Source organism: Miscanthus floridulus, chromosome 5, assembly GCF_019320115.1.
Source record: "Miscanthus floridulus cultivar M001 chromosome 5, ASM1932011v1, whole genome shotgun sequence".
In the NCBI taxonomy this organism is placed as follows: Eukaryota; Viridiplantae; Streptophyta; class Magnoliopsida; order Poales; family Poaceae; genus Miscanthus; species Miscanthus floridulus.
Genome location: NC_089584.1, coordinates 15223818 through 15235284, shown reverse-complemented (window position 1 = coordinate 15235284; position 11467 = coordinate 15223818). Strand labels below are relative to the sequence as shown.

At 48.4% G+C, this 11467-nt stretch overlaps 1 pseudogene; it reads left to right on the top strand.

Annotated features, from left to right (window-relative positions):
* The first annotated feature begins 8249 nt into the window (after nt 1-8249).
* Nucleotides 8250-10658, top strand: LOC136454297 (G-type lectin S-receptor-like serine/threonine-protein kinase At2g19130; annotated as a pseudogene).
* The last annotated feature ends 809 nt before the right edge of the window (nt 10659-11467 follow it).

Sequence of the window (11467 nt, the reverse complement as noted above, 5' to 3'; positions counted from 1 at the left end):
TCAAGATCTCAATGATGAAGGAAAAGCCATGGATACTAAGGTATATCGCTCCATGATCGGCTCTCTACTTTATTTGTGCGCATCTAGGCCTGATATTATGCTTAGTGTGTGCATGTGTGCTAGATTTCAAGCTAACCTGAAAGAGTGTCACTTAGTGGCCATTAAGAGAATCCTGAGATATTTAGCACACACTCCTAACCTTGGCTTATGGTATCCTAAGAGCTCTAGGTTTGATCTACTTGGGTATTCGTATTCTGATTACGTCGGTTGCAAAGTAGATCGAAAAAGCACTTCAGAGACATATCAATTCCTTGGACGGTCCCTAGTATCTTGGAGTTCTAAAAAGCAAAAATGTATAGCCCTTTCCACCACCATGGCTGAGTATGTTGCAGCCGATGCATGTTGTGCTCAACTACTTTAGATGAGGCAAACCCTTCAAGATTTTGGATGTCACTTCACTAAAATCCTACTCTGGTGTGACAATGAAAGTGCCATAAAGTTAGCCAACAATCCCAGAAGCCACTCAATAACTAAGCACATAGACATCCAACATCATTTCTTGAGAGACCATGAAGCCAAAGAAGATATCAAAATTTGCCACGTGAGCACCAAAAAGCAACTAGTCGATATATCCACTAAGCCTCTTGATGAGTCAAAGTTTTGTGCTTTGCGTAGTGAGCTAAATATTCTAGATTCTCATAACGTGGTTTGAACTATAGCACACCTTGATTGATGAACTAGCATGGATAGGAGAAAGAATTACAAAAGTATAAATATTGTGCTTAAAATGTTTTATCATAAGAAACAAGTGCATTGTGATCACTGTTTGTATTGATTATTTGTTGCAAATCATAGTGTGCTTGAGATATGTGTCCATATCCTATATATAGAGGTATTTAGTTAGTAGCTATATTTGTTGTACTGGGGAGTGCGGCTGTGTCGTGCCTGCCCTACGGCAGTGCCACATGTGGCGAGCGGCAGTGCTACACTTTGAATTTCAACTGAAATTTGGCCCATATCAGTTGTTACCATGGGGGCCATCTTTTCTATCTATTTTATCTGGCCCCAGGTAACCCTCTCCTCTCTTATCTCCTAGCCACCGACTCTCTTCTCCTCCACGCGCGCACAGCCATCGTTGTCGATCTGTCCAGCCATGCTGTCACCTCCGACATTGTCGTGGCCTACTGTTGTTCTTCTACGTCGTCATCAGTAGCAGCCCTAGCTCATGGATGGAGCCAATTCATCTCTTTCCTCCTCAATCCGCATGAACCAAGATGGCCTCCGGAGGTGATGATGACCAGAGGGGGAAGTGGAAGATGACAGAGCCTCGGGACAAGCAAATGCCTCGTCATGGTCGTGGTAGGACCACAGGAGCAGCAGCAGTGCAGCAGGCAGAGATGTTGCCAGAGATAGGGGGAGGAGAGATCAGATGATCCAGGAGGAGAATCTTGAGAGGGCTGACCCCACCATTCCTCTAGGTGCTTGCCCAGTTACTCTACCCCATCTTGAGGAGTTTGACAGGAGCTACATCAGAGAGTATTTTGAGGATGTAGTCATGAGGTGTCCTATTGACACACGTGCTCATCCCATGCTTAACTTTGCGAGAAAGCTTAAGATGGTGGAGGAAGCACATGAGAACAATCCCTATGAGCAGCCAAAGGATTTAGAGATAGACTATAGGTTTTGGAATGAGTTTCATTCCAACTTTTATGCATCTGTGAACTTTAACTCCAAGAAATCCAAAGTTGTCAAGATGTAGTATGTTGATTAGGAGGAGATGAAGGCAAAGAATGTGCCAGAATTCAATAAGGTGATCAAGGTTTGTGAGTTGTTTGGCCTCGCTGATATTATGAGTTTCAGAAATAATTGGAATGAGGAAGTTCTAGCCTAGTTCCATGCCACTTTCTTCTATAGCATCTACACTGATGAAATTTAGAGGAGGAGGAAGTTTGAGGTCCACCTTGTAGTCCATGAGGAGGAGCACCAGGCGTGAGTGCCACATTTCGACCAATCATCGCCAAGGGAGGGCGGTGGTGTCTTCTTCTTCCTCCTCCTCCTCCGATGATGATGATGATGATGGTGGAGAGGAGGACGTCGTAGGTGCTAGTGGAGCTACCGGTGGCGATGATGTTGATTGGGACATGATCCAAGAAGATAAGGAGTGAGTGTTGGTCTTTCTTCTTTTCTTCTCTTTTTGGGGTTTTATGCCAAAGGGGGAGAAAATTAGAGGGGTCAACAACCTTTTTGATGCTTCAATGCCATGGAGAGGATGTTGTTGCAGCTAGAGTTATGTTCGTATCCGTTTAGAGTAGTCTTCGTTAGGTGAGAGTTTGAGAGTCCATTAGAAACTCTATTTAGGTAATAATACTACTTAAATACTTTATATATGTGTGGGATATGGACATATATTAATCTATGTTGCTGCTTGTGATACAATTGTGCCAGAATATATATCTTTATATGTATCACATGTTGTGTGGTGTCTGTTCTGATCGGTGTTGTTACAGCAAGTGCGGCAGTGCCGCACTCTGGTGCGGCAATGCCGCACCCAACTGCAACACCAAACCATGTTGTGCATAAAATGTCATTTGCATCACGTTTTACATACCAGACATAGTATGCAGCACCCTATAGGAGCATGGATGTAGGGAGAGCCCCATCATTTTCACTAAAATATGAATCTTGGCTTCTTATGCCAATTTGAGAATTCAATTCTCTATTCACACATTTAGGGGGAGGCTCAAAAATCTCAGTATTTATTTTATATCTTTGTATTGTGGGTTTTGGTGACAATGACCACGCGATTAGAGAACTAATGAGATTTATTGAGATGACAAGTAGGGAATTTATATTCGAGGATGCTACATGAAATGGAGGAGCCCCCAATTACAAATATAGACGGCTTCAAACTCAAAGGATGTTTAAATTTTTTTATATTTTGAATTTGAGTATAGGACAAGCCGTACTATAAAGGGGGGCACAATGCTTAAGCTAATATGTGCTACCAAGTGCTCAAACAACCACATGCATCCTCAAATTCATAGCCAAGACAGTCTACACTTCACTATTACCCTTGTTGTCTTACGTGGTGTGGCACTACCGCACTTCAAGAGAGGCACTGCCGCACTTGAGTCGCGGCATAAGTTAGCGCCCAAATTGACTTCCCCGGATGGCTCAAGACGTATTAAAAGGTCACGCCCGACCCCCAAGGTCGTGGGCTTCATCTCACCCAACATCGAGGCCACAGGCTCCGTCTCGCCCGACCTCGAGGCTACGGGCTCCGTCTCACCCGACCTCGAGGCTGCGGGCTCCGTCTCGCCTGACCCCAAGGATACAGGTTCTATCTCGCCCGACCTCGAGGCAGCGGGCTCCGTCTCACCCGATCTCGAAGCCACAGGCTCTGTCTCGCCTGACCCCTTGGGTGCAATGACCGTTGGGGGCTGGGGTTTATATATATCTTTCCCCTTCTTCCCACCGGCTCTCTGCCTCTTCTTCCTCACTTTAGCATGCCCAAAACAGAGTAAGAGCTCTCTCTCACTTCCTCCATTGTTGACCTCAAGCCCCCAAACAAATCCATTGATTTCTCCATCAATCTTTGAGGGAAAAGGGTCCAAAACTTGATTAGAGAGCAGCTCTATTCATTCTCCAACTCTAAAGAGCAATTGGTTCATGTTTTGGTCAGCGGTTATGTTTGTTACTCTTGAAGCTTGGCTCCTAGCCGGCTAGAGCGTCGCCCATGGAGCTTGCCAACTTATGTGGCAGCCTCAGGAGGTTTATAACCATCTCTTGAAGTTAGTAAACTCACCCCTCATCTTAAGAGTTAAGTCTCTTGATTTGAGAACGAGGAAGGGTTGGAAAGCTCTAAGCCTTAGTGGCTAACCTCAACAACATGGAGGTAGGCAAGCCTTGGTAGCTAGCCGAACCATGGAATAAATCATTGTGTCACTTATGCTTGATTTATATTACTTGCATGACATATTGTGATTGAGATGATTACTAGGATTTTTAGTCGATCTACTTATGTGTGGTGTTCCTACCACTTCTAGCTCTTGATCTGTGATTGTCACACCTGCAGTAAGTTAGGAAATTTCTCCGATCTAAGTTTTCATTCATGGATTTCGAATTATGATTTGAAGTTGTCTACAGGTACAGTGGTGCCGCTGTTCTGTCCCGGCAGTGCCGCTGAGTGAATTTGATAAAAGTTTAAGTGTTTGTATTAACAACCCAATTCACCCCCCCCCCCTCTAGGCCAACCAGAGATCCTACAAACTTGAAGACATGAACATCTTCTTCTCTAATGGCAGATTAACATCACTACTAGTGAGTAGGATGTCATCTATCCATAGGATGCGGAAAAAGAATTTTCCATTCTTGAACTTCGCACTAAACGCTATTGTCCTTCTCATTTTCTTTAAAACCCCAAACTTTCTCATTGTTTCATCAACTTCAAATGCTACTATCTAGAGACTTGTTTTAACCCATAAATGGATTTCTACAGGCAGCATCACATATGTTCTTTTTCTTCCATGACAAAACCTTTGGGTTGTGCCATGTAAACATTTTCATACAAATCCCCGTTGAGGAATGTCGTCTTTACATCCATCTAATGTAACTCTAAATTATAATATGCTAATAACACCATTATGATTCTAAAAGAATCCTTCCATGAGACTAGAGAGAAAACCCTCATCATAATCTATTCATTCTCTTTGCGTAAAGCCTTTTGCTACAAGTCATGATTTATATCTTTCCACATTCCCTTTGGAGTCATATTTTATCTTGTAGACTCATTTACAGCTTACTGTTTTGGCTCCATTAGGAAATTTCTTCTAAGTCCCAAATATCATTGGTATTCATTGAATTCATTTCAACTTCCATAGCTTCTTGCCATTTAGACGAGTAAACGCTTCTCATGGCTTCTTCAAATGAGGGGGATCACCCTCCATTTGAGTTTCTTCACTAACATAGACTTCATAGTCATCAGAAAAATTGGTTTACTCATTCTTTGAGACCTTTTGGGGGCCTCAGCTACTGGCACTTTCATGTGGGGCTGTTGTTGCTCTTCATTGCCAAAAGGCAATTGATTATATAGGCTCCTGTATCACAAGATCCTTATTTACATTATTCATCTTCTTCGAAGAGCCAACAACAGGTGTTGTATAAATCATACAACATCAACAGGTATTGAGAAATTCGTTGTTTTTGAATCATTGAAGTAGACACGTAGTCCCGCTTCTCTTCAAGTCATAGGTCTCTACATACCATGCTCTCCCAGATTATTCCATCTTCTATAGAGATAGTGTATCTTTAAATTTCTTATTTGGGTTTAATTTGTTAAAACCTTATTTGGCGCTTTAAGCACCGCCTTAATATCTTTGAGGCTGACTACGCTATCTTCCTATCAGAACTTTAAAAATTCAAGGAATTTAGCTATTTCTCTGCTTAGGGGTGTCATTGTTAAGACCGATGGTCACATTCATCAAAAACTTTATCTCACTCTTAATGAAGAGTACACTGTTCATCAACATCTTTATCTCACTCTTAATGAAGAGTAGTTTCTTAATTGATCTTAACTCTTACTGAGTACACATACATCAATATCTTTATCTCACTCTTAATGAAGAGTAGTTTCCTTAATTGATCTTAATTCTTACTCTTATTTCATCTCACAATACTCTCCCTAGAAATATGGCATGAACTTTACTGCCATAATTTCGAGAACTATTCAAAAATACCGTGAATGAGGCGACACTTATGACTTACTTCATTCACATGATTATGCCATAAAAATAAAGTTATTTCTTAATCCATATAGGAGTACTCTTTCCTCATTTCACTTCAAGAACTCAATGAGGTCTTTTATTAACTGTACTTTTGCAAGTCACGCTTGCATCTTTTTCTTGTCATTTGATTAGTATTGACCATGAACGGTGCATTTCTATTGTGCCATGGTAAATACTAGGATAGCATAAGAGCTACCCAAACTTCTCTCGCTATGCGGGATACAATAACATATGAGTCATCACAAAACTTCTTCCACCATGTAGGATTGACTAGCATAAGTAATATGTCAAACTTTTCCCCATGTGGGATAAATCTATATACAAACATGCATGCTCAATCTAGTGTTTGTCAAATTAGACATGCATGTTACTTATTGCAACTCTTATCATAAAACATTCACTTAGACTTCATTTTCTAATTAAATCTTCCCGTTGATTTTAATTTAATTATAAAATTAGTAAACTAACAAAAAACAGTCCTGAACTAACTCAAGCCTTTTCATTCACATAGCCCAGCATTGCAGCCCGTTGACATGCAGCCGAGTGATCTCGTCTAAAATCAAAACCTACAAGGTGCTTCTACATCAATTCTATATCACCGTTGGGCAGAAAATAGAATTAATGCATAAAACGTATAAATTAACTTAAAAACATGTAAGTACTCTTCAAAACTAAATTCTCCCATTGGTTCGAATTTAATTAGAAGATAATCAACATCATTGAAGCGAAAACATGATAATAAAATGCATTCTATTGGTTCAGGAGCATTTCTTGGTCCTTATCTACTCTCTGAAAAATTGACCATGTTCGTGTAAAATTTATCAGAGATTTAAACTTCAAGCTTAAATTCATTATGATATTGTTATCATCAATGTTGGTCAGAAAATAGCATTATCATAATTTAACATAAACAAATCAGACTATTCCTCTAATTTAAATTTTCTCGTTGGTTCCAATTTAATTAGAGGATAAACATAATCATAATTTACTAAATATAACTGCTCTTCGAATTAACTTCTCCCGTTGGTTCGAATTTAATTAGAAGATAATCAATATTAAACTTTGCAGCGGAAAACATGAAAAAATTCATTATCTACTTTTCAGAACCATTTTACTGTACTCATCTACTCTCTGAAAAAATTATACCGTTGGTTCAAATTTTGACAGAGATTTAAACTAGACAAAAATCATCAAAATTTGCTTCTGAAAATAATAAAACAATTGACTCTGTGTTTACTATTCATTCAGCCCGGGCTGGCGAAACAGTACGCGCCCGCTCCCCCGCGCCTAGGCCGCAACCTAGGCCTGGGTCAGGAATCTCCAACCCCGCCTGGGCTAAAAGAAGCCCGAGCTACGCGATCGGACGGTCAGCCATCATTTGCGCGAGATCAAAATGACGTTGCGGCCGTCTTACCCGAAACCCTAGTTTCATTTCCCCGTTCCCTTTCTCTCACCTCCTCAGCGCCGCCGTTGGTTCACTTGCCGACGCGCGCGCTCGCCCTTGGCAGACTGCGCTGCCGTCGAGCGGTCTGGGCGACGGTGCCCTTGCTCGCCCTAAACCCTAGCTTTTTCGCTCTCTTCGCCGCCCATTGCAGCTGCCGTGGCCGCTCGCACCTGAGAAAAAATGTGACGGCGCGGAAGGTGATGCACCGCCGTGGTACCGCTCGTCGGCGCACGCGTACGGCCGGAGCCGCGCGCGGCGTCGTCAAGTGGCTCATTGGTGGTGCCCTATGGCCCGAGGCGGAAAGCGCGCCGGTGGCGAGACCTCGCTCCCCCGGACAGCTCGAGTTTTCTTCCCGCGCAGCGTCCAGATGACGGCCAGCGGTGGCGACGGGACGGCCGAGCCCCAGGTAGGAACCCCTTCTATCCGTTCCCTTCTTCTTTCTTAGCTTTTCTTCTCGCGCGGCGTCCAGACAACGGCCGGCGGTGGCGACGAGATGGCCGGGCCCCAGTTAGGAACCCCCCTCTCCGTCCTTGCTTCTCTCTCTCTAGGGTTAGGGTTAGGGTTAGGTTCTCTTTCTAATTTCTTTTCACTTTTCTACACCTGTCTAAATCTCGCACTAGAACCTAGCTCTTGATGCCATTGATGGATCTGAAAGTACTTCTAGGCGTAGATCAGTGGGTAATACTTAGCTTAGATAGAATACTTGGGTCGTCAAGCGCTGTTGCGGCCATGGCGCCGCAGTGACGTGGCCACTAGTATCGGAGTAGGGGAAGCCGTGTAGGCGCGGTCCAGTGGCGGTGGCGAAGACGATGGTGGAGCTTCCCGTCGCTCACAGCGCGTTCTCTAGATTGGACTAGGGTTAGACTCGGTGGTGAACTGGCGGCTGCGGTGAACCTCGTGCCCTGAGCCCCAGCCCCCACCACCTATTCATAGCGCTGCGTGACGGAGGCCACCAACCAGGAGAGCGGCCGGACGCTCCCGATCAGAGTACGAGTCAAAAGCCTAATTGACCATTGGGCCTAATGGGTGGAGATCAAGAGTACCTCCAGTTCAACGTCACCACGGAGGCGACGGTGACGCGGAACTTCGTCGACGTCACCGGGCAGAACAGGCACCAGGTGTGGCTCGGCGCGTCCAAGGGTTGGCTGACGCTCTACGCGGGGCCCAAGGCGCAGTGTGACGTGTACGCCGCCTGCGGGCCGTTCACGGTCTGCAGCTACACTGCGGTGCAGCTCTGTAGCTGCATGAAGGGCTTCTCGGTGAGGTCGCAGGTGGAACTGGGAGCAGGGTGACCGGACAGGAGGATGCGTCAGAGATGCTCCACTGGATTGTAGTGCTGGTAGCAGCAATGGTAGTAGTGTAGTACTGCACCGTCTTCAACTGATGGGTTCTTCCCCATGCCCAGCATTGTGCTGCCTGACAACGGGCGTACCTTGCAGAATGTGAGGAGTTCAGCTGAATGCTCGACGGCCTGCCTGAACAACTGCTCGTGCACTGCGTATTCCTATGGTGGCAGCCAGGGCTGCCTGGTTTGGCAGGATGGGTTGCTCGACGCGGAACAACCGCAAAGCAACGGCGGCGATTCTGTTTCTGACGTAGAAACTCTCTATCTTCGTCTCGCTGCAAGAGAATTTCAGACATCAGGAGGCAGGAAACGAGGAGTGATCGTCGGCGCCGTGGCCGGTGCGTGCACTGCTGCTTTGGTTTTGCTGGTGCTGGCAACAGCATTGATCATCCGGAGGAGGAAGAAAACCAAGAACGACGATCGAGGAGCTGCTGCGGGTGGTGGGCTGGGCTCACGGCCTTTCATACAGAGAGCTGCGTTCCGCGACCAAGAATTTCTCCGAAAAGCTCGGGCAAGGTGGCATCGGCGCCGTCTTCAAGGGGCAGCTGCGCGACTCCACCGCCGTCGCGGATGAAGAGGCTGGACGGGAGCTTCCATGGAGAGAAGCAGTTCAGAGCGGAAGTGAGCTCCTTCGGCGTCATCCAGCACGTCAACCTGGTGAGGCTGGTGGGCTTCTGCTGCGAGGGCGAGAGCCGGTTCCTCGTCTACGAGCACATGCCGAACCGGTCCCTCGACATCCACCTGTTCCAGAGCGGCGGCGGCGTGTTCCTGGACTGGGGCACCCAGTACCAGATCGCCGTGGGCGCCGGGACCGCATCATCCACTGCGACGTGAAGCCGGAGAACATCCTGCTGGGCGCGTCACTGCTCCCAAAGATCGCCGACTTCGGGATGGCCAAGTTCGTCGGGAGGGACTTCAGCTGGATGCTCACCACGGTGAGGGGCACCAAGGGCTACCTCGCGCCGGAGTGGATCAGCGGCACGGCCGTCACGCCCAAGGTCGATGTGTACAGCTACGGCATGGTGCTGCTAGAGCTCGTGTCAGGGAGGAGGAATGCCGCCGGCGAGGAGTACCGCACGACCAGCGGCGACGCCGGGGAGGAGCTCGCGTTCTTCCCCATGAAAGCTGCGAGGGAGCTGGTCAAGGGGCCCGGCGTAGTCAGCGTCAGCAGTCTGCTGGATGATAAGCTCTGCGGCGATGCCGATCTCGTGGAGGTGGAGAGAGCCTGCAAGGTGGCTTGCTGGTGCATCCAGGCATAGGCGGACCTACAGTTGTGCCCGGGTATTCCCGGGCATGTCCCAATATTTTTGGAAAAGAGGTATATACATGTAAAATATAGTTAATGTCTCAAAATTGTGACTCTTCACTATTTTCTGTCTGTAATTCGCATTTAACTGAAAAGCAGCCCACAGGTCACAGCTAACCGGACGGCCCAATGGCCCATCTGGCCTTCCCACTCCCTAATCTCCAATTCCCCACTCCTCAAACCCATCAGGAGGCTGCCGTAGGGGTAGGGCAGCCAGCAGCTTGGAACGTTCGAGTTCGACGGACGCGGAATCGCGCCGCGCCGCCGCCAGGCCGTCCGCCCGCGCCGCCGCTCGCGGCGCCAGCGCCCCCCCCCCCCCGTCCCCCCCTGCCGCCCCGCTCCCCCCGGCAGTTGCGGAGCCAGAGCTGCTCGCTCGGCACAACCCGAGCCGCAGGAGCCGGCGAGCCCGACTGCTCTAGTACCTCGATTTGATTTTTTCGTTCAGAGGTAATCAAAATTCAAATGTCTTGGCTCTTGTGAACTTTTTATGTTGTTCATCCAAATATTTTCTTGCCATGGGCATACCCTGCTCTAAAATTCTGGGTCCGCCACTGCATCCAGGACGACGAGGCTGACCGGCCGACCATGGCGGAAGTGGTTCAGGTGCTGGAGGGCGTCTTGGACTGCGACATGCCACCGCTGCCGAGGTTGCTGGCGACCATCTTTGGGAGGCCGCACTCGTCAACAGAGCAACACACAACTACGGCTTCAGACACGTCAACGTCATCAGGACCATTTACTAGTGGATCACAAAAGAGAAAATTCCTTCATTGCCATTAAAAACTATAACCATCCCTTCTTTGCCATTCAAAATTACATGATTCCTTAGTTATCATCAGTTTTAGATTTTTTGTTTCCTCATTGCCACTGCTGTTGCAGACGAGTCACGGCGTGACTTCGCTCCCGTTCCCGACGTCCAGACACCATCCGACGGTTCTAAAAAAGTGCTTCCCAGCGGCGGCTGGGCTGACGTCACCATGCTGCCACGGCTGTGGTGACGGCGGCGAGAGGTAGGTCAGTCCGTCAGTCAGTCAGGGGCGCGCCCCCACCGACTGCGCGAGCCGCTCGACCTTGACTGCGATCTCCGGCGGCACCCGCACGGCGGGGCGCGGCCGCTCCTTGCAATGGCGGAGGTCCAGCCCCAGCGCGTCCGTCACGTCCTCAGAGCTCCACCCGGCCCGTCGGAGCGAGTCAGAGCACCAGTCGGCCTTGAGCAGGAGCGCGTCGAGCACCGTGTCTGAATCCACCGCGGCGGGGGCGGCCTCCTCGCCGTCGAACACACCCCCGGAGGCCGCCACCTCGACCATCTCCGCCACCTCCGTGTCCCTCCACCCGCCCTGCCTCAGCACGTGGCCCAGCCGGTCAAGGTAGCTGTCCACCCAGTGCGGGGTCCTGGACCGCCTGGCCACCGGCGGCAGCGACGCGCACCCGGAGGACCGCGACGACGCGGTGGACGCCTCCGACGAGGACGAGTCGCGGCGGCGGCGGTCGGACGCCGCGTCGCTCTAGAACTCGATCCAGCGCGGTGCCTTGCCGCCGCACGCCGCGTTGAGGCTGCGGCGCGTGCACGGCGTTGTCGTGGCGGCCTC